Source organism: Myotis brandtii, unplaced genomic scaffold (genome assembly GCF_000412655.1).
Source record: "Myotis brandtii unplaced genomic scaffold, ASM41265v1 scaffold365, whole genome shotgun sequence".
In the NCBI taxonomy this organism is placed as follows: domain Eukaryota; kingdom Metazoa; phylum Chordata; class Mammalia; order Chiroptera; family Vespertilionidae; genus Myotis; species Myotis brandtii.
The window spans coordinates 3,339,477-3,365,359 of NW_005364031.1; the positions used below are offsets into that span (position 1 = coordinate 3,339,477).

The 25,883-nt window shown below is 35.1% G+C and overlaps 1 protein-coding gene across 5 annotated transcripts in view; it reads right to left on the reverse strand.

The window, feature by feature from the left end:
* The window catches only part of EPHA7 (EPH receptor A7), a 181,653-nt gene that overhangs the window by 123,123 nt on the left and 32,647 nt on the right, over positions 1 to 25,883 (reverse strand). The window lies entirely within an intron of this gene.

Here is a 25,883-nt window from a genome sequence, read left to right on the forward strand (position 1 = left end):
CCTTTTATGTTAGTATATATCAAAAACCATATTTTATGATACTACATTTTAAGACAAAATATAAAAATGAAATGATACAGCAAACTTGTACCTATAGTTGGCATCAGTTCAAAGTCAAGAGCCAAAAACTAAACATAAGCATAATTTATTTTAGACAAAATATTAAAATAGTTAATTAAGGGTAATGTTGATTTCAATAGAATTAACTTGTTTGTTAAACTGCATTAATACACATAAAAACTTATGTTATCTTCATCAAATATAGCCAGTTTGGCTCAGTGGATAGAGTGTCGGCCCACAGACTGAGGGATCCCTGGTTTGATTCCTGTCAAGAGCACATGCCTGGTTTGCAAGGCTCGATCCCCAGTAGGGGGTGTGCAGGAGGCAGCCAATCAATGATTCTCTCCCATCATTGATGTTTCTATTTCTCTCTCCCTCTCCCTTCCTCTCTGAAATCATTAAAAATATATTTTTAAAAATATATCTGTAAATTAACATTTTGTGTTAATTTGATTTATAATGAAAAATATAAAAAATAAGTTTAATCATCCACTAGAAACAATGGTGTAAATTTTTTCATCTGAAAATGATAGAAATATATTCCCTTCCAATTTTCAGAAAACTTCAAAATATAATTTCAACCAATCCTTACTAATAAAAGCCTAAGTGATCACCACGCCTTCACAAGATGGCTGCATGCACAGCAGGCAAGCACAGGTGGGCGGGGCTGAGCTTGACGCTGCATGTGCAACATGGAGCCCGCCTGGGGGTCCCGCCTCCATGCAGCAAGGCCTGCCTGGGGGTCCCGCCTCCTCCCGGCTCCATGCAGCAAGGCCTGCCTGGGGGTCCTGCCTCCATGTGGCGAGGCCTGCCTGGGGGTCCTGGGGGTTCCACCTCCCAGCTCCACCTCTTTGGGGCAATCCATTGAGGAGCCCCGGATGGGTGGGCAGGGCCTACCTCTTTGGGGCGATCGATCGCGGGGCTCCCACACTGTGACAGGACCCCCCCTCCCAAGTGCACAAATTTCATGCACCTGGCCTCTAGTTTAACTTATAAAGCAGATTGCTTTCCAATAAGTGAATTCCCTTGTTATTAATAATAATGAAATCTCATAAATAGGAGACACCTATTCCACCAGAATTAAGGAGAAAGCCATCAACTATAAACAGACTGAGGATTGTTTCTCCCCTGCTGAGAGAAGCTTAGGGTATAGTCACACTAACACAGCAAATGCTCTCAGCAATGAGTAGATAGTACAGAAAACATCGCTATCACCTCCTACTGAAGTTGTTTTTACCCACTTACATCCTATTTATTATTAAATCAATCAACCTTGAACCATTTACTATCACTGGATATCTTCTATATTTATTTTCAATTAAAATTTAGCAAACTAAAATTATATTATCTCAACATTTTTTATTAACAGATAGTATTATATATTGAACATATTAAATTAATTCAATGTATCCTTCATATTTTTAAATGAATATCTATTTACATTTTAGTGACCTTCAAATTTAATAAAAATTAGTAAATTATATCTATAAAGATTAGTTAATATTTAACCTAAATTTACATTTAAGTTTATTTAATGTTCTTAACTTGGGCATTATTCAGTAACTGAATCACATTTTCACTTTTTGGTGGGAAAAACAATCTTGTTTTATAAAGAAGGTATATTCTCCAGAAAAAAGAAAAAAAAAAGAAAAAGGTGAATCATTCTCTATTTTTGTTCACATGCTGATTTTTTAACTCGTGATTTTGATACATTTGAGAGTTCAAAATCACCTTCTGAGTTTCAAGAAAATAAGCCTGTTTTACATGAAGAAGATGGGTAATTTAGATAACTTAGAAAGTTAATTTAAAGATCTGTTATATTGTGATAGATAAGTGTTAGATACAGAAACAGCACTACAATCAACTCTTTGTAAATATACCATACACTACTGAGCTCAAAAGCCAGTCGGCCTTTGGTTGGCTTCCTCAATTCATACAAGAGGAAAACACACCTAACGTATTAAGCAAAGAAGCTTAACGTACCTTCACATGTTCTCAGTAGCAATTACTATAAATCTAAGGCATCAAGAGAACAATGAAATTGATTATAAAAAATATAAAAAATATAACACTTAAAATGTTTATAAAGATAAGATCTTGCCACATAAAAGAATGGTGAACTGCTAGGTTAAAGAACTGAGCATGAATTTCTCAGCCTTTCTTTAAGTATTCACTGTTTCTTGCTCTAAGTATTATTTGTAATTCAACATCCAGATATACCATCCATAAAATAGAGAAGGCAATGCTTTATTCACAACCTGAAGCTTGATAACATTAAGACCCAGAGAATTAAAAAAGAAAAAGAGACAGTAACTAAGAGAGGGAGGGAAGGAGGAAAGGGAGGGGGAAAAGGTGTATGTTGAGTCTTTGATGATATCATGTGCATATTTACTTAGATTTTACAGGAGAGGAGGTTAGGAAGCAGGGAGATGAGAACACAGTGGCAACATGATTTAACATCTACAAGGGAAGTCTTCCAGAGTTACTAGGCAGCAAACTACTTAGTGCAATCCCTCAAATTCCCATGCTCCAATTGAAAATATAAGCTTCTAACGAAAGGCTTATTCCTGTTCTCCTCACAAACAAAGAGCTACATTTTTTTCTCTCTCAACATACATGATTTGTAGAATATAGAGGGTAGAAAACTGTAAAATCCTTATCATTCAACTTTCAAATTTACATTAAATTCTGTTACCACTTTAACAGATAGGAAAACAGATTTGAAGCAAAAGTAACCTGAGTTCTTCAAATAAGTCCATTTGTCGAGGTTGAAACTGGATTTAGAACGCAGGACTACTGATACGCAACCATATGCTATTCCACCAGTGTCGACTGTTGAATGAACCATAGTTTGGCACTTATTCAATGGCTATCAAGGGCTTTAGCAACCCTAAAAATTTATTTTCAATGTGTCCCTATTTCTTTAATTATACCTCGTTACAAATTTAAAGCTATTTTTAACTTAGAAAACTATGAAATAATATTCTAACATACCTACAGAAGAGATATTAAATTGGTATTCTTAATTTCATAATGAATTTTGTCACTGACAATTCCTGCAAAATTATGGAGAACATGCATGGCTATTATTCAATAGATAATGACAGAAACAATATTGGAAAATGTGGTCATAAAAGTCTTAACATTTTTTCTTTGAAGTAATATTTTGTTTCAGTTCAGTTAATATTGAAAATAATGAGTTGTAACAGGAGAGTATTTTACTTAACCTCTATGGAACTAGTAATTTAGACTTATTAAAAAGAAGTATCCCCCTCCACACACACACACTCATGGTTTCACTTTCTGCAGTTTCAGTTACCCACATTCAATTGGCATGGCTCCATGATCCGGAATCACCCAAAGCAGATGATTCTCCTTCTGATGTATTGTCTGTCAAAGGTCAATAGCAGCCTAACCAATGTCACATTGCCTACTTCATTCACCTCACTTCGTCTCATCATTGCATCATCTCACAACATCACAAGAAGGAGGATGAGTATAGCACAACAGGACTTTGAGAGAATCCACATTCACATAACTTTTATTACAGTACATTGTTATAATTGCTATCTATAATAATAAAAGTGTAATATGCTACTTAGATCAGACGTCCTTCTGTCCTTCTGGACAAAGCCGGGTGTCTTCGAGGGAAACCCGGGTCCCAGGTGCCTGCCGGCGCCCGGAAGAAAGCCCAGGTCCTGGTGCCAGAGGGAAGCCGGTGCCGGCAGCCGGGGGAAGGAAGGCCTACTCTTGCACGAATTTCGTGCATTAGGTCTCTAGTTTTATTATAGGTTAATTATTGTCAATCTACTGTGCCTAATGTATAAATTAAGTTTTATTATAGGTAGGTATGTAAAGGAATAAAACATAGTATATACATAGTATAGTGTGAGGTACTATTCATGTTACAGGCCTCCACTGGATATCTTGGAATGTATCCCCAACAAATAAGGGGGGTTACTGTACAAAATTTTTGGAGCTATGGTATTAAGTCAAGAATGTGCAATAACATAAGCTGTCTTTTACGATAACAGTGAGCAATTGGGTGGTTAAAAAGTTTGGGAAGAAAGTAACAGATGCTCTTAAAAATTAAAATTTTAGATGAAATCACTACATGAAATAACTTCAGTAAAATACTCAGTGACAGAAACTGGGGTGGAGTGACATATCTGAGAGTCAACCACATAGGAAGAATCAGATGAGTTCTCAAAACTGCTCCAAAAAGGCTACCTGGAAATCAAGACAATTTATCTTCTATAAATGCAGCTGCTTTTCTAAAAAGTACTAATAAAAACATTTTTAGGGGTAAATGACTTCTGAAACCTCAAACAAAGACAAATTCACTTCATACATAACTACAAAATATACAGAAATAACTTTCTAGGAATCATGCAATCACGGTTTTAAAACTTTTCTTTCTTTGCTTTATTTCTCAATTTGTTCAATAGCATTTGAACTGAAAGCAAACTTTAATTAATATACTATGCGCCTATGGTAAAGTTAGTTATAATAAAAAACATACCATTTTAATTTCCTGCCTTTTTTTTTTTTTGCTTTTTAACTGAACATTGTGTTTTTGTGTGTGTGTTTATATTTTTTCTGTTTTAGTGAATTTATTGGGGTGACACTGGTTAATAAAATTATACAGGTTTCAGGTGTACAGTTCTATAATACATCATCTATATATTGTATTGTGTGTTCACTACCCCTTTATGTAATGTTTCATCATATTGATGAATTTGGAAATATGTAAAAAACTGTTTTCAATATTTCATTACTTTTGTAAAAAATTAATTTACCTATTAATTTAGTAATAGTTCTTTTTCGGTGTTACCACAAAGGCCTCAGATTAATTCTTTTGAATTTTTTTTTCAGCCTTAAGGTCCTTAATGAAGAAAATAACATAAAAATTCATTATTCTAGAGCCAAGAAGCATAATCTTGTCAGATTTCATAGACTAAGCAAGTTTCACTTGGTCTGTTCTCTAAGTGGAAAAATACCCCAAAAAAAGGGGGGGGGGATCAAGGAAGCACATGAAATTTCTGTTTACTAGAGAGTAACTTTATTATTTACTTCAATATATCCACTAAATTATATTGCAGTATACTATATTTCAAAATCAGTTATAGTATCTACTACAATGAAAGAAATGTCATTTAACATATTTAATTTCAACTATTTTAAATAATAATGTTGTACTATGTAATTTGAAATTGGTTCAAATAATATTGGAGTTTAAGTTCCTTTAAGAACACAAAGGCAATAGGGTTTATAAGTAAATTACTTAAGAGTTATAATACTGCAACAAAATATCTATCAACACAGGGCTATTTAAATGTATAAGGGAATTAATACTGAATCCTTGTACTCTGATTCTCAATTAAAGTCTCCTGACAAGCGCACATTCTATATATAGTTGTCTTCAATGGATGTCAGTGTTTAAGTAATGGGTGCTAGGTCTCTGAGTATATACCTCCAGGAGGCAGTCTGTGGAGCAATCAGGGTACGGGTCTAAAGCCTCTCCTGTTCTCAATAAACAATCATAAAGCCCAACCATAAAAACCATAGACAAATGTCCACCCTTTAGGCTAAGCAATTAGGTGAAATGGAATATCTCTTCCTTTTGAGTGAGGGTGCAGACACTCAGAATTGCCCTGGTTCTTTAGGTTTATTACCTACCAGGGTAAACCTAGGGGATATTTTATCTTATTATATTTCTAAGGACCCTATCCCAGAAAATCCACATACTTCTAGAGTTCTATAGCCAAGAAATATTCTCTGGTCTTTAATGGGCCAATTTCTTGGAAATCTTAAGTTCCAATTTTAATTTCAGACATACTGGACAAAGGCACTGATAATCTATTTTCTTAGTCATCTATGCTCCATGACTGCACATTAGGGATTCCTGGAAAGATACCAATGCCTTGGGCCTATCACAGTAACTGAATCATTCCTGGAGTTTGGACATTTCTATATTGTAAGAGAATTTCCAGGTTTTTAGAATCATCATTCTGTAGGTTCCAGGTTTCTTCTCAGACTATCAAAGTCTCTAAAGAATGCATAATAACAAAACACTTCCACCATAAAATTGATGAGGGGGTAAAATGAGATATTGAGAAATCTAAAACTTAGAATTTTAAGAAAAATAAAAATTCATTAATAAGCCAATCAAAAAATGCAAATAATCTGAGTAGATATTTCTCAATGGAAGATATACAAATGACCAATTCACACTCAAAAAGATGCTCAACATCATTAGCCATCAGGGAAATGCAAATCCAAACCACAATGAAATCACACTTATACCAAGTACAATGGTTATAATAAAAAGGACAGATAAAACAAGTGTTGGTTGAAATATGGAGAAATAAGAACCCTTATTACTGTTAGAAATGTAAAGTGTTGCAGCCACTTTGGAAAAAAACTGATAGTGCTTTTAAAGGTTAAGCATTTACCATATTACCCAATAGTTCCACTGCTAGGTATAGACCCAAGAAAAATGAAAACATATAGCAACAGAAAAACTTGTATATAAACATTCATAGCAGACTTATTAATAATTACCAAAAAAGTATAAACAACCCAAATGCCCACCAAAAAACAAACAAACAAACACACACAATGAGGTATTATTCAGCCACCAAAAGGAGTTAAATACTGACACGTTACACATGGATGAATCTTGAAAACATTATGCTAGGTGAAGAAACTTAGTCACAAAAGATCATATATTATACTAGTATAATTCCATTTATGTGAAATATTCATAAAAAGCAAATCTATAGAGATAGAAAGTAGATTAGTGGTTGCTAAGGGCTGGAACAGTGAGGAGAAATGGCAAGTGACTATTAATGGGTACAGGGTTTCTTTTGGAGGTGATGAAAATGTTCTAAAATTAATTTGCAGTGGCAGTTGAACAACTCTATGACTATATCAAAAAACACTGAATTGTTCACTTTAATGGGCATATGAATTATATTTCAGTAAAGCTGTTACATATAATAACATCTATTAATATGTGACTTCAAACTGAACATTTAAGTAAGCAAAGAAAAATTATTAAATTTTATCTGTTGATAATATATTACTTTGTCTAACACATCTATATATATAAAAGCCTAAGCGACAGTCCAACCATTTGACCATCCAACCAGTAGCTATTACGCACAATGACCACCAAGGGGCAGATGCTCAACGCAGGAGCTGCCAAGCTGTAGAGACTTGGCAGCTGTGGTTCTCGGGTGACGCACCTGGAACCAGAGAGGAGGGAGCCGGATTCTTGGGTGTGTCACCTGAGAACCACCCTCTCGCAATCCGGGACCCCTCGGGGGATGTTGGAGAGCCAATTTTGGCTCAATCCCCGCAGGCCAGGCTGAGGGACCACACCGGTGCACGAACAGGCCTCTAGTGTATTCTATATTCATCTATTTTTATAAAGCTGCATTTAGGTAAAATAAATTAACTATAAATTATTTAAAAATTTGGAAAATCTATAATCAATATATTTTTTTTACCCATTTGGTAATTTTAGAGACACATAAATAATAATTTATCTTTTATCTGAGGAGTAGCATTTTATCTGAGTAATTAAATAACAAAATAGATTCTTATCAATACCAAATTTATATTTAGGGGAGATTTTTGATACATTATATACAAAGTGAGTTTTGAGTGAATATCTGAATAGATCTTATTCTTATTTTTCATTCACATCATTTTTCCAGACAACGGCCTGGTTTCCTTCCTTCCTAACCCTCTCAATTCTTCTTCCATGAGCTAATTGAATACAACTAGATTCAGCTTCCTCAGGTCTTACTCTGTTTCCAGACCTGTGATTTTAAGCACAATTGAACTTTTTCTGAAGGAATTATGTGTATGTGTCTGTGTGTAAAATATGAGGCTTTGCAGATGTTTCCGGCCACAGTTATGCAGCTGCAAAAAGTTTATTAATTACAAACTATAAGTGGATTGTTCTGTAATTGAAAGTTTCTGAGCTTTAATATTATTGCAGAATCTACATATATATACATAGTTAGGGATTCTAATGAACGCTGTTATTTTATTTATTGCAGATGGACATTTTATTTCATTCAGGCAAAGTGAGTCTGTTTCCATAGGAGCTTTCAAATATTTGTGTCATATTAATGTTCATGCTTCTATAATGCAAAGGGGAAAGCGCAGCTTATAGAAATAGTACTCCCACTGCTCGAAGTGCTGACCTCATCTGGGACAGACAGATCCAGATTCAGTATTTTAATCCTATTGACAGTGCCTCAGTGGGAATAATTACAAAAGTCTGCCTGAAAGCCAGACCTCCTGTCACTGATATGCTATGATTTCTCACATTGAGAATGAACAGCGGGCAGGGAGGATAAAAACTACATGATGTAATTGAGTTTATTACAGTTTGTTGAGGCACCAGCCAAATTACCCAACAACTAATTTGTAAGAGTTTAGAAAAGAAATGATGCACAATACAAAGTTTGTGACAACAGGTGCTCAGGTGATGAAAAAGAAATTAGATTTTTAAAATGAAAAAGAAACATTAATTTCAGGGCATTATTAAATATGTGTTATTTACTTGTGTTGTTTAATTTAGAACTTTCATCGATTGCATTTAGTGGAAAGGAAACATATATGAGAAGTTTTTAAAAATTTTGGTTTTATGCCGAAACCGGTTTGGCTCAGTGGATAGAGCGTCGGCCTGCGGACTGAAAGGTCCCAGGTTCGATTCCGGTTAAGGGCAGGAACCTGGGTTGCGGGCACATCCCCAGTGGGAGATGTGCAGGAGGCAGCTGATCGATGTTTCTCTCTCATCGATGTTTCTAACTATCTCTCTCTCTCTCCCTTCCTCTCTGTAAAAAATCAATAAAATATATTAAAAAAAATTTGGTTTTAAAATATAGACTGTAAAAGGAAATAAACCATTATGCAAACACAGTGTTTTCTCCTTTATTAAATTATCAGGTTAGAATATGCTAAGAATTTTGCTGAGATCTAGCATTAAAATACTCTATTTTATCAGAATATCGCCATAATTAAGATGTCATTACAAAATGATTTAAAAGAAATAAAAAGATGTCAAGTTAGAACATTCAAAATCTCTTTTGCATTCTTATTCTACTTTATAAATATTAGGCTACATTGAAGAGCTAATGTGTTACAGCAAAAGAGAACTGGATTTTAACTGAAATGATATGTGTTCAAATCGACTCCACCACAGTGGCATATAATTTGGACAAAGCCACTTCACATTCCTGGGCTTCATGATCTTGTTTTCTTATTAATTATCAAGTCTGGAGACATACTAGTTATTTTTATGTTTGTAAAAGGTGGTTTTAACAATAATACAATAATCAGTTATCCAGCTGTTAAAACTCCTATACAACTGTCTTCAAGAAATGCTTTAAAAACACGTTTCTCCCACCATCACCACATCCCCAAACCCCACATACAAACAAACATCCCCCTAGTCCAGTGATGGTGAACCTTTTGAGCTCGGCGTGTCAGCATTTTGAAAAACCCTAACTTAACTCTGGTGCCGTGTCACATATAGAAATTTTTTGATATTTGCAACCATAGTAAAACAAAGACTTATATTTTTGATATTTATTTTATATATTTAAATTCCATTTAACAAAGAAAAATCAACCAAAAAAATGAGTTTGCGTGTCACCTCTGACATGCGTGTCATAGGTTTGCCATCACTGCCTAGTCTTTCAGTGGTGCTTCAGTAAGAGTGGGAAAGATGGGTTCTAAAAGGGCGCCCTACCTCCCCTACCATTCCTGATCCAGAAATCAGGCCCTTCTGGATCTCACTCAATATTTCCCTAATAGGTTCAATATGAGAGATCAACCTATAGATAAAAAATGAATTATATATGAAATCGCAGAATTTAGTAACCTCACTGGAAAAGAACTAAAATTACAGTAATCTTAAGTCTAATTCAAGTGTATATCTAAGTATAGTTATGGGGTTGCCATGATTTAAAACACTTAAATAAGGGAAAGCTAACTGACATTACTTATTTTCAGTAACTAAAAAACGTGGCTTATTTTTAACAACATTATTTTATTTTTCTAAAAGATTTCCTTCAGGTCATGCAATCATGAACAAAAGGCTGCAACAGGAGAGGTCTTAAACAGCAGCTGATGTTAGGAAGCTTTTAGACACAGGGTACAATTTACTCTAGCATTTATGCCACTCTCAAGTTTAGTTTCAAATATTTCTCTTATGTTTATTATACATTACATAATTTTAGTTTTAGTATTCATTCTCATTATGCTAAACTATTCCTCACAGTTTCAAAACACATCAAGAAAGGTCAGATAATGTGGGTTCTACATAAAAAAAAAAAAGATGTAAAATATATGAGAATTCCTTTTTTGAAAACGAGTACTCTTCACATAATCATTTTTAAAACAACATTTCTTAAAAGATAAAATTTATATTCTCAAGAATAGGTATTGTTAAGTTCATCACATAGGCCTACTTCAAAAATTGGAAAAGGCAATACGTCTTGCCCTTCATGTAAATAACCAGCTTGGTTTCTTCTCCACATGGATTAGCTTCATGACCTTTGTAAATTTGTTTTTTTCTGAGCCCCATTTTTCCATATCTAAAAGAGAAACCTGATAACAAGATGACCTTCTAAGATGGTTGTGAATTGCAGTACATAATTCATGTGAAGAACTTAGCACAGTGCCTAGTGTAGAATAAGCACTCAATAAATAACTATTATGATGATGTCACAACGTAATTTTCCATGCAAATTTTTGATCTCACTCAGGTTTCTACCTTGATAAACACTGAGCCACTTCCCCACTTCCAGATGTGTATTTAAACAAGACACACAAATTATTAGGCAAATATAGCCAAATTTCTCATTCCCTGATAAAATAATTATTGTTTGCCTATTCTTTGCATTATCAGGTAATGGACCAAAGATATATCTGCTAAAAAACAAATATGATGACATCTAAATAGCATATTACCTTTGACATGCAATCAAATGGCATGCATAAGCTTTTGATTATGTGCTTCAGCTAATTAAGATTCTGATATTTTATACAAGTTACTCTTATAAATTATATTGTGTCTTAATTTGTGCTTAATTATCTCTATTTCAGTGATGAATATAGATTGAAAGGTCACCTTTCCTGCCAAACTGTAGCATTTCATCGATGTGAAGTGATAAAACTAGTCAGTGCAGGTAGACATGTATGAAAGGTGTGTAGGGACATATGACTGACCAATTATATTTACCCTGGAGAGCTATTTGTGGCAGTTATTGGCTTGTTTCTCAGTGAGGCTAATAGTGGATCTGGACATATCAGAATATTCCAAAAGGGCAGGTTATTTCAAATTCAAAAATCTTCAGCTAGACAAGAAATAGACATCCTATATAATAAAAGCCCAGCGACCAAAACAGCGGAACGATCGGAATGACCAGTACAACCAGAATGACCACAGCCCCTCGCCCCTGCCAGCCCCGCCCCCAACAGGACCCTGCACCCTGATCAGGGGCTCCCATCAGGGCTGGCCGGCTAGACCCCACCTGTGCACTGGGCCTCTATCCTATATAATAAAAGGCTAATATGCAGATCGACTGAACAGCAGAATGACTGGTCACTATAACAAGCACTGACCACCAGGGGCAGATGCTCAATGCAGGAGCTGCCCCCTGATGGTCAGTGCACTCTCTCAGGGGGAGTGCTGCTCAGCCAGAAGCCTGGAGCTGGGCTCACCACTGGAGAGCACAGTGGGGGTGGCGGGAGCCTGTCCTGCCTCGTGGCAGTGCTAAGGATGTCCGACTGCCATTTTAGGCCCACTCCCTGCAAGAAGCAGGCCTGAGCTGTCAGTCAGACATCCCGAGGGCTCCCAGACTGCGAGAGGGCACTGTCCAGGATGAGCACCCTCCCCCCCCCAGTGCACAAATTTCATGCACTGGGCCTCTAGTATAAATATAAATGTCTGAGATTCCATTATGTTTAACAAAGTGAACATATTTTAGTTCAATTTAAAGCAATAAAATTAGACTACTTTATGAGTGATTTCCTCAATAACAGGTTTTTCTCCTGTAATATACTTAGATCTGCATATCTCTAAAAAAGTCTTTAAGATCCATAGTCAAAATAATGAGTTAATTCCATCTTAATCTTTTAAAGAGAAGTCCTTCCTTTTGAAGCAGTCTCAGACATGCCTTTTCACTATCAGTTTTCTGCAATAATTTCAAAAATTATTAAAACAAAATCATCAGTTAAATCGATCTTTCTAGCTATTTTGTAAAGACTACATTTTTCTTATTTAGTCAGTTATAAAATGTAGATCAATACTAAGTCTTGTGAAGCAAATAACCCTAAAGCAGTTTATTGCCATTTGAACATGTGGGGAGATAAATAATCATTTCTATTATGTCAGTAAAAAAAAATTCTGAAGATCATAAAAAAATAAGTTTACCCTGGAGCATGAAATTTTAAAAAGATGCATCAGAACAATGAGGAAACTCACTCAATTTTTAAAGTTTAGAAATAAAAGAAAATAACAGGCAGAATAAATCCTTACAACAAATAATGTTGCTGACCATCAATCCTTTATCTAAAAAAAGAAGTTAGCTACACACATACAAAAAACAAACAGATATATATATATATGATATAAATAATCACTAGAGATCTAAAATAGTAAAATTCTATTAGTAGATTCCCATACTTTCTACTCCTTATAATAGAATATCAGTTCATTGCTAATTTTTCTCTCTTTACCAAGCAAATGATCTGTCACAGCTCTCTCTGTATCTTATCCACTTTGCATCTATAACATTTTGCAAACAGATAATGTGGGTACTACTAGAATATCTTTTAATATAATTTTTAGTAAAGTATAGAAAAAGTAGCTATGCTTGATATGAAAAAGACATCTAATTTAGTTCTGTATTTAAGAATAACGAACTCATTCTCCAAAATCAAAAATAGGAATAGTCTAGGTTTAGATAATCTAGAATTGTATACACAAATTCCTTCATTCCTGGTAGTAATTTGGAACTAGACAGGACACTATTAAAATAAATTCTTGTAATTAACATTTCTATTGGAAAACACAGAAATATCACTGATGTTTTACACTATGAAAAATGATTTCAATTTATTTCTTACTGGCTTTCTTTCAAATTTTAAAAACAATTATTGTATAGTAAACAAAAACTCATTTAAGAAAACTGGGCTATTACATCTTTTATTTTCTTTTATTATGAGCATACACACACCCTGGTGTACATTTTAGTTTTCCCATTCAATTTCATATGTTGCTAAGATAAATTAATTCCTTTAGTCTATGACCTATGGGGTGAGGAGCATGACAAAACTAAAGGTAAAAGCCTATTTATATGCATATATATTATTTTACTATTTTCAAGTTAATACTTAAACCTAACAGGAAAACAGGATAAAAACATATTACTCTTAACATTAAGAGTAAGGTCACAAAGGCACTACAAAGTATTGGGCTCATATATAGCCCTGCATATTTCAATCTGAAACAATTGAGAAATTTAGGTGAAATACTGGTTTCTCCAGGGAAAGGATAATAATGTAAATGTGAGCATTTCTAAATAAGAAATTTGTTGAAAGTTCTCTGGAATAGAATGATTGATTCTATTTCTGCACTAATGGTGCTGTAATATAATATTGTGTACAGAAAACTGATCATGCATAAAACCTTCCTAATTAATTATAATGAAACCATCTCAAAACCTTCCTAAAGGTTTGGAAATATAAATTTATACTAACCATAATACAGATAATAAGGAAGGAAAAAAAAGTTCAAAGACTGTACCTGAATAAAATAGTGAAGAATAATACAGAAAAAAATTGGATGGCACACTGTGAGGACATACCCACAGAACACATACTGTCCAGGTGGAATGGGTCAGATGATATTTTCAGAACAGATTTATTTTTCAACATTTAAGTTGAATTACCCTTTGGTGTACATGTTCAACAAAAGACTGATAAGAATATTAGTTGTCTGTATGTCAAAATAAACAGAATGTCTAATATCCAAGGTGTTACTAACTTAGTCCTGTGTAACTTAGGGATAATCTAGCATTTTATAAGATCTTGTGAAAAACACACTTTCGTGAGAGGATGTATACTAATAGAAAAATGAGGTATCCAATGCTTGAAAATTTTGATGAGCTTTCACTTCATTTCACCATAATGAACATAATACCTATAGCATGATAAGAGTAAGGGTCACCCTTGCCAAATGTCAACAATTATAAAAGGAGGGAGGGCCAACCTTATGGAAATATGACTATTCCGTTTGCCATTTTCCAACATGATTACTGTGTAGTTTGAATTAGTAGTCTTTTAAGTAAGAGGCTTAGAAGGTAGATCTTTACAGGCTACATATGTTAAAAGGATATGTCTAGCCACAGCATCAATATGAGTTTTGAAGTTCTGATTTTCCCTAAATGAAATCCTTCTCTTATACAAATAGACAGTGTTGAGTTATATTAAATATTTTGTAAAATTAGAATTTTAAGGTCCAATGATTGCTCTTTACCTGTTATCTTCATTATATCTTTCCTTTTACAAAATGTCCATCTAAGTTATAGTCCTAAATGATATGCAATCTGTAGAATATTAAATTCCCCACCAACAGAAAGCACAAAAATAACATGGAGTCCCAGAAAAGGTATTTAAATAGAGCATTATTATTATATACATATGTTTACAGTCAGGCTCAAATATAGAGGTATTTATATCAAGGAGTAAGCTATGTGGTGCAGAACTTCCTGAAGAAGATTCATTAGAAATGTATTTGCTAAAATTGCAAACCACAGATCCTTAGTGAAGCTCTAATTGACTTCTGGTTTAGGCAACTGAATTCCTTTCCTCTCTTCCCATTCCTATAATGAAGCATTATATATAATATTTGTGTCTATGTCTATATCTATGGCTGTCTGTATTCTATATCTATATCTGTATCTACATCTATATCTTTATCTATATCTCTATAGATCTAACACTGGGTATATCACACCCTCATTACAATCTTACAAGATAGTTAGCATATTCTTCCAATCTGTAATAATTAAAGGGTAATATGCTAATTAGACCAGATGTCCTTCCAGACGTCATTCTGGATGTCCTTCTGAACGAAGCCGGGGCCAGAGTGAAGCCCGAGTGCCAGGTGCCTGCTGGCAGCCAGAAGGGAGCCCGGGTCCCGGGTGCCGGAGGGAAGTCGGTGCTGGCAGCCAGGGTAAGGAAGGCCTACTCTTGCACGAATTTTCGTGCATAGGGCCTCTAGTTTAATATAAAAGTGTTAATTATGTTTCCTTTATATTTCACAAGAGTTTGGTCCTTTAAAGTCTTCTATCTGAGTGTCATGCCTAACTAAGCACATCTTTAATACTGCCTAGAATGTTGGTGCTCTACATATATTTATTGCAATTTTATTTGCCAAAATAGAAGATACTTGTATGCGTGAATATGTATTGATGATTAAGAAAATCTTTATAAAACAGTAGAAAATAGTCTTTAAGAATGCAGGCTAAGGAGGCAAACCTCTTGTGTTGAAATCCAAGGATCAAAAGCTAGGCCACTTATAGGTAAGAAACTGTCTGGGAATAATAATAGTTTCTTCCTAATAAATCACTATATAGACTAAATTAAATAACTTATAACAATGTCTAGCACATACTAAAAACTTTATGCATGTCAGTTGATATTATAATTATGATTATTATGTTAACATAGAAAAGAACACTATTTTTTAAAATTAAGATAATTTTGCTTCTACTAAAACATACAAAAACTTTTGAATATTTTCCAACATTTTTTCAAATAATCTGTTTAACTGCATGAATATGTAAATCATGTAGCTAAATGTCTAAAAGTTTCAACTTAGAAATTCCTTTAATAGTTTCAACAACTTAAAAAAACATGATGATAATAGAATTTTTTTAAAATAACATCATTAAAAAAATCTGCATTGGAAAAATCAACCTATTTTCCCTTCTGTTGTTTTGTTCTCGATAAACTTACTTTGTTTAGCATGTTATTTAGCCTATCCTATACTCTACAACAAAAGGAAGCATGCAAACACATTTCAATCTGTGCAACTTGTCATTTAATACGAAATAAAGCAAATATTGAAGAAATATTGCTTTATTATTATCAATAAGAAATATTGATAATAATTCAGAGATTTGAAAGAGTAAAGAAAAGCTCCAGTATCTTGCAGGCAACTATTACAGATAAAACATTCACTGAGAGAAAGAGAGAGAGAGATACAAAAAATAATAGATTCCTATGATAGTACAATTTTTTTCTAGTCAGTTCATCCTTTTTCTTTGCTACTCTTAACAGTGATGTAATAATCCATATATTTTTTAATATCAATCTGCTTTCTATCCACATTTGCAAAGTCTAACAATGTTTTTTTGTCTAAAGACTACTAAGAAGCCCAGGCAGTATGGCTCCCAGGTTGAGCATCAAAACATGAACCAGGAGATAGCGGTTCGATTCCAGGTCAAGGCACATACCTGGACTGCAGGCTAGATCCCCAGGAGGGGGCGTGCAGGAGGCAGTTGGTCAATGATTCTCTCTCATCATTTATGTTACTATCTCTCTCTCTCCCTCTCCCTTCCTCTCTCTAAAATCAATAAAAACATATTTTAAAAAATAAATTACATAAATGTTAAAAAATAAAGACTACTGAGAAAAATGAAAGCTACCATTCTCTTCCTTTATGACCACAACAGAGGGAGGAGAAATCAGAGTACTTTGGTGGCTTATTCTGTCATTATTTTCCTTAGTTAGATGCCAACAGAACCTTCATTATAAGAGATATATGATACGTGGACTAGACAGGTTAGGCAGAAAAAGGTAGGGCCTTCTTATAATTAAAAACAAGTCTGAAGATAAGAAGCAAGAAAGGAAGAGAGAGGACAAATTCCAGAAAGCATGCCATACCATCGCTAGCAGTAACCAAGTGAAAAATTGTGGTATTGTTTTCATATATTAATACAACACTGATAGCCTTTGGCCAAACAACTGACACTAATCTTTTGAGAAAGCAAATGATGATAATATATGAGAAGAGAAGGCAGAAGATGCTTCTCCCACCTATAGGAATGCATGTGGCTGATTTTTTGGAAAATTGTGTCCTTCCATTATAAGATAAATATTCACTGCCTTCCATATCAATGCATCTGCACAAAATTAAATACCATATAAGTTAAGTGCACACCCTATAACCAAAGCCTCATATTTGGGAAAAAGTAAGTACTCTTCAACTCTTCACTCATGAGCCCCAAGTCAAAGACACAGCCAGAGTCATGAACTCTTTGAGGCAGATCCTCAAAACACAAATTCATTGTTCATTGTTCTCAATTCTGTCCCTTAGAAGTCTTTGCTTTCTGAGACAAGTACCCAGGAATCCTCACCACTTTCATTCTAGTAATTTGAGAGTAGTCACATTGGTCCTTTACATTTTATTAATGATGACCAAATAAAGATCTGCAAATAACTTATATGGGAATTACAAGGTTCCAATATATTGCAAAGTTTTCCTATGAATGACAAGGAATATAATTTTTAATTCTACAGTGCATGACTTTTTAAGTGGGGGTATTTTGGCCCAAGAACTATTTCATGAAGACTGCAGGCATTTTAGATTATTTTATCTGTAAGGGGTGATTTAACTGGCATCTAGTAGGTAGACATCAGAGACGCTGATCAACATCCTACAGGGCTCTCCACAACAAAGAATTATCCCAAGCAAAATGTCAACAGTGCCACCCCTGAGCAAACCTGCTTCTTTACAAACAGGTATCTGCCAGTTTTGTTTCTGAGTCCTAGTTGTCTCATGAATAGGCCCTTCCTAACTAAGCAAAATAAAAAAGAATTGTGGCTAGATTCTGTTCATATTTAAACAAAAGTAGAAGTTAACTTTGTTACAAAAGTTAGTTTTATCTTTCAAAAACTTAGTTTTTTTCTTAAATTTCGCCAGCTAATAGTCTAGATGATTTGCTAAGAAAATAACCTCATTTGACATTTCTATAAAAACATTCTTTTGAAAAAAAACAAAAAAGTGCTATATTATAGATTCAAGTTGACAGAACTATTGTTATTACCACCATCCCTTCTCTCACATCAGTGTCTCTTATTCCAAATGTCCAACTATATGTAAGGTGTCTCCACTTATAAAGCCCATTGTAACCTAAAATTCAAAAGAATGAACTTGTCATTCCTTCAATAGGAGGAAGCTTGATGTTTCCACTTTCCTCTATTCTCATATTAAGTAATTCCTGTCCATTACTCTTTGGACACGATCATTACAGTAACCCTGGGTCAAATGTTTATCACAGCTCATCTTATTTACTGTACTACCTTCCTATAATCATTCACTTATTCATTCAACAAATATATGGATTACTTCTTATCTACTCATATGATAAGAATTATATGCATTGTGGGAAGCAAAACAGACACAACCATGTCCTTATAGAGCTCTCAGTTTAGTAGAAGCCAATCTATACTAACAAAAGCCTAGGTGGCCCTCGCGCGCGATGTTATCACAAGATGGCCACCACAAGATGGCTGCATGCACAGCAGAGGCGGGGCCCAGCAGCCCTTCTGCACAGTAAGGCCTGGGGGTCCTGCAGCTCCACATGGCACAGAGGAGGCCGGTCCCAGGGTCTCTGCCACCTCACATGGAGGAGGCGGGTCCCGGCAGAGGAGGCAGGTCATGGCAGGGGAGGGCAGTTGTGGGTGATCAGGCCGGCAGGGAAGGGCAGTTGGGAGTAATCGGGCCAGCAGGGGAGGGCAGTTGGGGGCGATCGGGCTGGCAGGGGAGGGCAGTTGGGGGTGATTGGGCTGGCAGGGGAGCAGTTAGGCATCATTAAGGCCAGCAGGGGAGTGGTTAGGGGGCGATCAGGCTGGCAGGCAGAAGCAGTTAGGGGCAATCAGGCAGGTAGGCAGGCGAGCGGTTAGGAGCCAGCAGTCCCGGGTTGTGAGAGGGATGTCCGACTGCTGGTTTAGGCCCGATCCCACAGGGGTTGGACATCCCCCGATGGGTCCCAGATTGGAGAGGGTGCAGGCCGGGCTGAGGGACACCCTCACCCCATGCACAAATTTCGTGCACCAGGCCACTAATAATTAAATAAGCAAGTATAATGAACCAAAATGTGTTAGGAAAGGAGATCATTGTAGGAACACCAATAGGTGGCACCTCTTCTCATCATATAACTGAAACCTATAGATTAAGTAAGAAACATTATTTTTAAACAAAAATTTGGAAAGAGATTATTCATAGGCAAAGACAAAGCAAAGAGGAAAAAGATCATGGCACATTTGAGGCAATGACAGAATGTCAATGTAGAATACAAGTAGAAGAGAAGCAAGTTGATGAAGCTAGAAAAAAAAAGGCAGGCTGCGAGTTAAGAAGGTTTTACTTTATTCTAAGAGAAATAGAAAATCATTGAAGGATTTTTAAGAAGAAAGTGTTGTGATAAGACTCACATTTAGAAATATCACTCCAAGTACAATAGATTAGCAGAAGGCATTAAAGAGAATAGAGAGAAGGCTGCAGCTCTGTTACCCGTGGAAGATGATGGTAGAGTAATAGGATGCACAAGTTTGTTTATAGAGAACTAGATATTCAGTAGATATTAAAGGAAGCATCTAGAGATTTTTACCAGATAGCCTCTCTAGACTCTACTCTTGCACTTTCTTTCCAATTATACAGCACGCACCAGCAGATTCAATTTTGAAATGCAGTAAATAAAAATGCAGTTTGCAGAGAAAGACCAATATCACATGATCTCACTCATATGTGGATTCTAATGAACAAAATAGACTGATGAACAAAATAGATCCAGAGACATAGAAGCATGGAACAGACTGTGGAATGTTAGAGGGAAGGCGCGAGGGGGTGGGGTGGGGCAAAAGGGTGGCAGGGAGAGATCAACCAAAGAGCTTGTATACATATATGTATAATCCATGGACACAGACAATAGGGTGCTGAAGGTTTGGGGCCAGGGCAAGGCGGGCTAGAAGCATCAATGGGGGGGAGAAGGGGAAGGGGACATATATAATATTTTCAACAATAAAGTTTTTTAAAAGGCAGTTTGATTTACAATAGCAAAGAGGGCTTCACAACATCTTATGAGACAGGCAAAGCAAGCAAAATTCCCTCATTTGACAGATGATGAAAGTGGAGGCTCAGAAAGATCAAGTAATTTATGCCAACTTGTAATGTTACCAGGTAGTAAAAATAGGCTTAGCACACAACTGAGTTTCCACATCCACTTCTGTTCCTAGTGGTGTGTTTCTCCTGGAACCAGACCTCTGCCAAAGCCTTGCGCTATTGGTGTATATTACACACTCTGGCACCTGACTACTGTCAAGTGTAATTTTCTAATCATTTCATAAATGTATATGTATATTCAGTGGCCATTCCACATAGAAATGGAAATAAAAGCACAAACTCTTATTATATTGAATAGAACTAAATGAATAAAATTATAAATAGACATTTATATTCATAAAAACAATACAGGAAGAAGAGATCTAATAGCATTGTCCATGATAAAATTATGTTTCACATGGGTTAGTTGGCAATATGACCAGAACATAAATATTTAATGAAATATGAAAATCAAATGTGCCTTCATACAAGTTCACTCTAAAAGCACATTAATTCCAGTGAAGTATAAAAGTTAAATTGCCTCTTCCTCCAAAACATAATTTTTCTTTCCATTTAGTTGCATTTGACAAGTAATCCTATAAGGTGCTTTATATTTTCAGCTCTAAATATGACTTCAAAAAAATTATAATTAATCAGTTTGCTATCATGAAATATGAAGTCCTGAGTCACAGTTTCATAACTTAACTTCCAGGCAATATAATTACTTTTGTTAGTGGACATAACTACCAGTTACTCATATACACTAGTAAATTTATTTTGGGTATAATAGGTAACAATAAATTTATACATTAATTTTGTTTTATTGCTTAAAGTATTACAAAGAGTATTACATATGTCTCCTTTTGTTTAGGGGAGGCAGGGGGAAGGTCAAGGGGGAAAAATAAATTTATATTTTTAAAAAGCTACAATATACAAGAATACGGTTTAAAAAGTGATTGTTTTTGAAACACACAAGATGTGTTGAAAGGGGAAGCCAAACCTTTATATGGAAGATGACTATATAATTTATTATCCAAACCAGGACCCTTTCAAGAATAAAAGGGGAATTTTAATAATGACAACATGAATGTCACCATAGTCACTACAATGAGGTAATAACAATAGGAAATGGCTTTCTAAGAGGTCCTGAAATTACAGCGATGAGCCCCTTAGTAAAATTAGCTTCCCTATACCACTATAGTAACTAAATATCCTAGATATAACCAAAGTTCTGAAATTTGGAGATTTGGGAAATTTTACTAGCCAGCTCCTTTACTAATGTTCTTACAAGGGAGTTAAAATCAATATATTTCACAGTAACAACTTGCTTAAAACTGAGTTTAAAACTGTACGAATTTTGTTGGTAGTGTTTGTTTTTAACCCTTCCTCCATGCTAAAGTACCCTTGCTTAGTGCTAAGAACCTGGGTTCCTTGCCACAGTTACAAAACAATCTCTAATACATTTACAAAATCTTTTATTATTTCCATTGAATACATTTCAATCTATAAGAACAATATCCAATCAATTTTGAAAAGCAAAGCATAAAACACCAAATAAGTCAAGCCCTGTTATACCTCCCCCTAATTCTTGCACTTCAGTTCTAAACAGTCACAGGACAAAAATAAATATTTTTGTAGGGGCAAAGAAAAATACTTCAACTCGAATTCTTCAGGTGTGAATTGTGAACAATAACCGCTTACAATATATAATACAAAAGCAATATGCTACCACAAAAGCATTCCTCCATGAATACCAAGCCTTTTAATATGTTTTTGTAAAAAAACAGGAGGTATTAAAGAGTTGAGACAGAAAAAGATTTTTTTAAGATGCCTGGAGAAAGAAATATCCATTAGTAAGCAGGATTCTCACTGGGATTGCGTTTCTTGAATATTCTCCATCAAGGAGATGAGAATATCAGTTTTTACACTGTCGTCCAGGAAAGTGATAGTCTGAAATTAGAGCTGCTAAAAAACAGGCAGGTACTGTGAAATTCAAGGAAATGCTGCATCAAGAAGCTAAAGGAACGAAGAAAGGATAAAATTCTCTTTATCCTTACAAAACTGGCACATTATTCCAAGTGAGGTAACAGGCAGAACCTCACAGCAGATTAAAAGAAATTTGAGGACAAATGTTTCATTCAGTAGGCCTTTCTATATAGCAGATAACTTTCCACCCAGTCAAGAAAAGCCTTGTCTTTTATTAATTCCATTTGAAGGTTTGCCTTACTATATAAAACCCCTCTTTTCTCACTTATTCATGAATGTATTGGCAAGTGCCTCTACATCATTCATACTTATAAAATTCAACATGGCAGGTGGCCCTAATTTTTCACTGTAACTATTAAAAGCTCTGCAGAAGGTAATGGCCTTGTTTTCGTGTTTTTGTTTGTTTCCATTACCATTAAGCAATTCCTCCTGAATATTTTCAGAAAGCATCCTCTTTAAAAATAATGAAGTCCTCTTTAGTAAGAAATCTGAAGTAGATTTTTCTGAGAAAAATTTAACTATTTGCTATTTACTTTCAGTGCTCCATGTAATCTGCCCTTGGCTACACAATTATAATTTGAGAACATTCTAAGATAACAAATTTTAAGTTAAAAGGAAAATAAGCAATACAAGCAAGCTATTATTTTAAGTTATTAGGTAAGTGATACATATTTCATTTTTATAATTGGGAACTGAAGAGAAATTGTGGGAAACACAAGTAAGGTCTGATGCAATATGTTTTTAAGAAATCATATTGTGTTTTTACTGCCTGCTCTGAAACAAACTAAAGATTTCCATTCTAGAAAATCCTCTTCATTTCAAACTGTGTCCTTAAAAACAAGGACCTCTCAGTTTGATTTATTCTATAGGGCAGATAAGCTGCTTCTTTTGGTATTCTGATTATTACCCATGTATTTAGTAATTCTAACAACTGAAGAACATTAACAAGTTAATCACAGATTTAACCACAAGATAAAAAGCTTAGAAATGCTATATCAAAGGTTGTTGAAACCAATGAATGAGCTAATAAGTTAGGAGAAAAGATGATTACATTCTAGAATTCTGTGACAGATTACTCCTTTTTCTTTTCTTTTCTTTTCTTTTTCTTATACCCTGTGATCCTCTCATTCCAATTTTTCTGCTCCATCTTTGGCGAGATAAATTGGTAACATCACCATCTGTCAACCAGCACAGCCATACTTAAGCCATCATCATCAATCAGAATTTTTTCATTTCCCAGTCACAAACTGAAATTTCCCACTTTGATCTCAGCCTTGAATCTTGTTCCTTGTCCACTTTAATTCTGCTTTTTTGCCCTTCTCCTTCAATGACCCTAGATGATCATTTCCCCAACTGTGTTTCCAAGCATTGCTACAAATATTACTACAAATTACATAAAGTCAACTATCCACATTTTATAAATAAGTTTAGAAAACTTTGAATAAAAAAAGTGATTAATACTGACCTCTCAAAACTTTGTTTCACATTATAAACCCTCAAAAGGGTGGGAGGGGGGATTATGTGGACCATCCAAATAATGAGAGACCTTGTATCCCTCTCCTAACAATTTTACCTTGTTGTTTATCTCTTTTCTTCATGACAACTGTCTATTTTCTTTCCAGCCATTTTCTCACTTTACCATTCATTCCTTGGATCACTTAAAGTTGGTTTCTGCCCTCATCATTGTTAAATAATGAGACACTGCTTACCCATAGGTAAGAAAACTCTCTTACCAGGATATAATTGAACTTGTCTTCCCAGCTTTTTCAACTACTTCTATTTTCACAAAAATCTCTGACAAGGACCTAGCATACCCAAGTCACTTTCAAGAGAGATCGCTAACACTACACACAGCCACATCTACAGCCACATTCACTTCAGGGGAGAAGCCCAGACTACCTGGTTTTCTGATCAAGGGTGAGAATTCAGCAAAAGTGGGTATTTAAAACTATTTTTTCCTTTTTTGTCCACTGCACCTAATCAAAGTCTTTATCCTATTTTAAGAGCCGGCATTAAGAATGCTTAATTTGACTAGCCCATTATTTGATGGGAGACTCTCATTCCCCACTGCCTTAAATCGTTAGGTAATTCATATCATCTTGCACAACATCTAATATATTTATCAAACACCTATTTTGTGCCTGGGATGTCACTCAGTAAGACATATGCCTTATATAATTTAATACTAAATATCACTCAGACTCCACAGATTCTATCATGAGTCCCCAATTTAAGAGGAAGAAACTGAGACTATATGAGGTTAAGTAATTTGCCCAAGGTCACAGCTAGTAAGTAGTCAGATATGAATTTGGCTCCAAAGTGCTTGCTCCTCAGCACTAAAATACAATATCTTAGAGTTAACTGATTTTTCATAAGAAATATACAAATAAAATACTCTGGATTTTTAAGACAGGAGGAGAGATTAATATGACCATGAAAATCAGAGAGGGCTACCTAGAAGAGTGAACACTTGAGTTTTTGATGGACACACATTATATGAATATATTAGGAGGATATGGAAGAAAAGGAGTGTCAGGAAAATAAAACAAGCACAATAAAAATATTGCAACCAAAAAGTAAGAGCTACATTTAAAAACTATTGACAAACTAAGTTAGTTCGGCTAAAATGAAGTGGGCTTACAAAAGATAGTGGTAAAAAATAAGCTCATGTTTCATCTTTAATATCTTGTTTTTCTAGGCATTAGTTTTACCTCCATAATGTGTCTGTAACACATACCTTCCCTCCCGTTCTCAGTAACTGGGTCTTTATTCAGTCTTTACCTTGAGTCACTCCAAAACATGCTGTGGCTTTCAGTTGCTCTCACTTCTAATCCAGTCTTCAACTTCAAAAGTTATTACTACAGCACAACTTTGATTCTATGCCCCCCCTTAAAAGTTCTTGATGATTTCACCATAACTACAAAAGGTAGATAATTCCTTAATACTGTAACATAGAAAGCTCTCTACCCAAGATTTAATCCAACTTATCTTCCATTTTCCTAGCTTTACCACTATCTAATCCTTTTCACAAACACCACAGCTATCTGATCACCAAATAGGACCTGCAATTTCACACATGCCCCACCTTTACTCATAATGTTCACCGGCCCTGGAGTGCCTTTCTATGGTTTCACATCTGTCTATTAAAACTCAAGTACATACCATCTCCTGCAAGCCTTTATTTTTTCTACAGTTGAAATGTTTCCTCACTTAATGAGAATATGTACACAATTTACCACTTTCTAAATTATAGTGTAACTAGTTATTTAAACATTTATATTTTGATGAAAATATAATCTACCTTAAAAGTGCACAAAATAGATGCTCAGTACAGTTTCATCGTGTTTTTCTGATTCTTTTTTCCAGCTAATGGATGGAGAGATAAATTTGGGGGCGGGATGTCAGTAGGAGCAGATGTTTTCCGGATACAGCTCTTACAGTGGGCAACAGCAGTTGTGATGGGAAAACACGAGCTGTGGGCAGCCTTTTCCGTCTTCTCTACTAATCACAAATTTCCCGGTGCAGCAGAAGCGTCTAAGATCAAAATCCTCAAATGTTGTCTAACACTTGAGCATCTGAGTAGAGAAGGCTGATATTCCAAAATTATACAGGACAAAGCAGGGCTAGAGGCTGCACATGT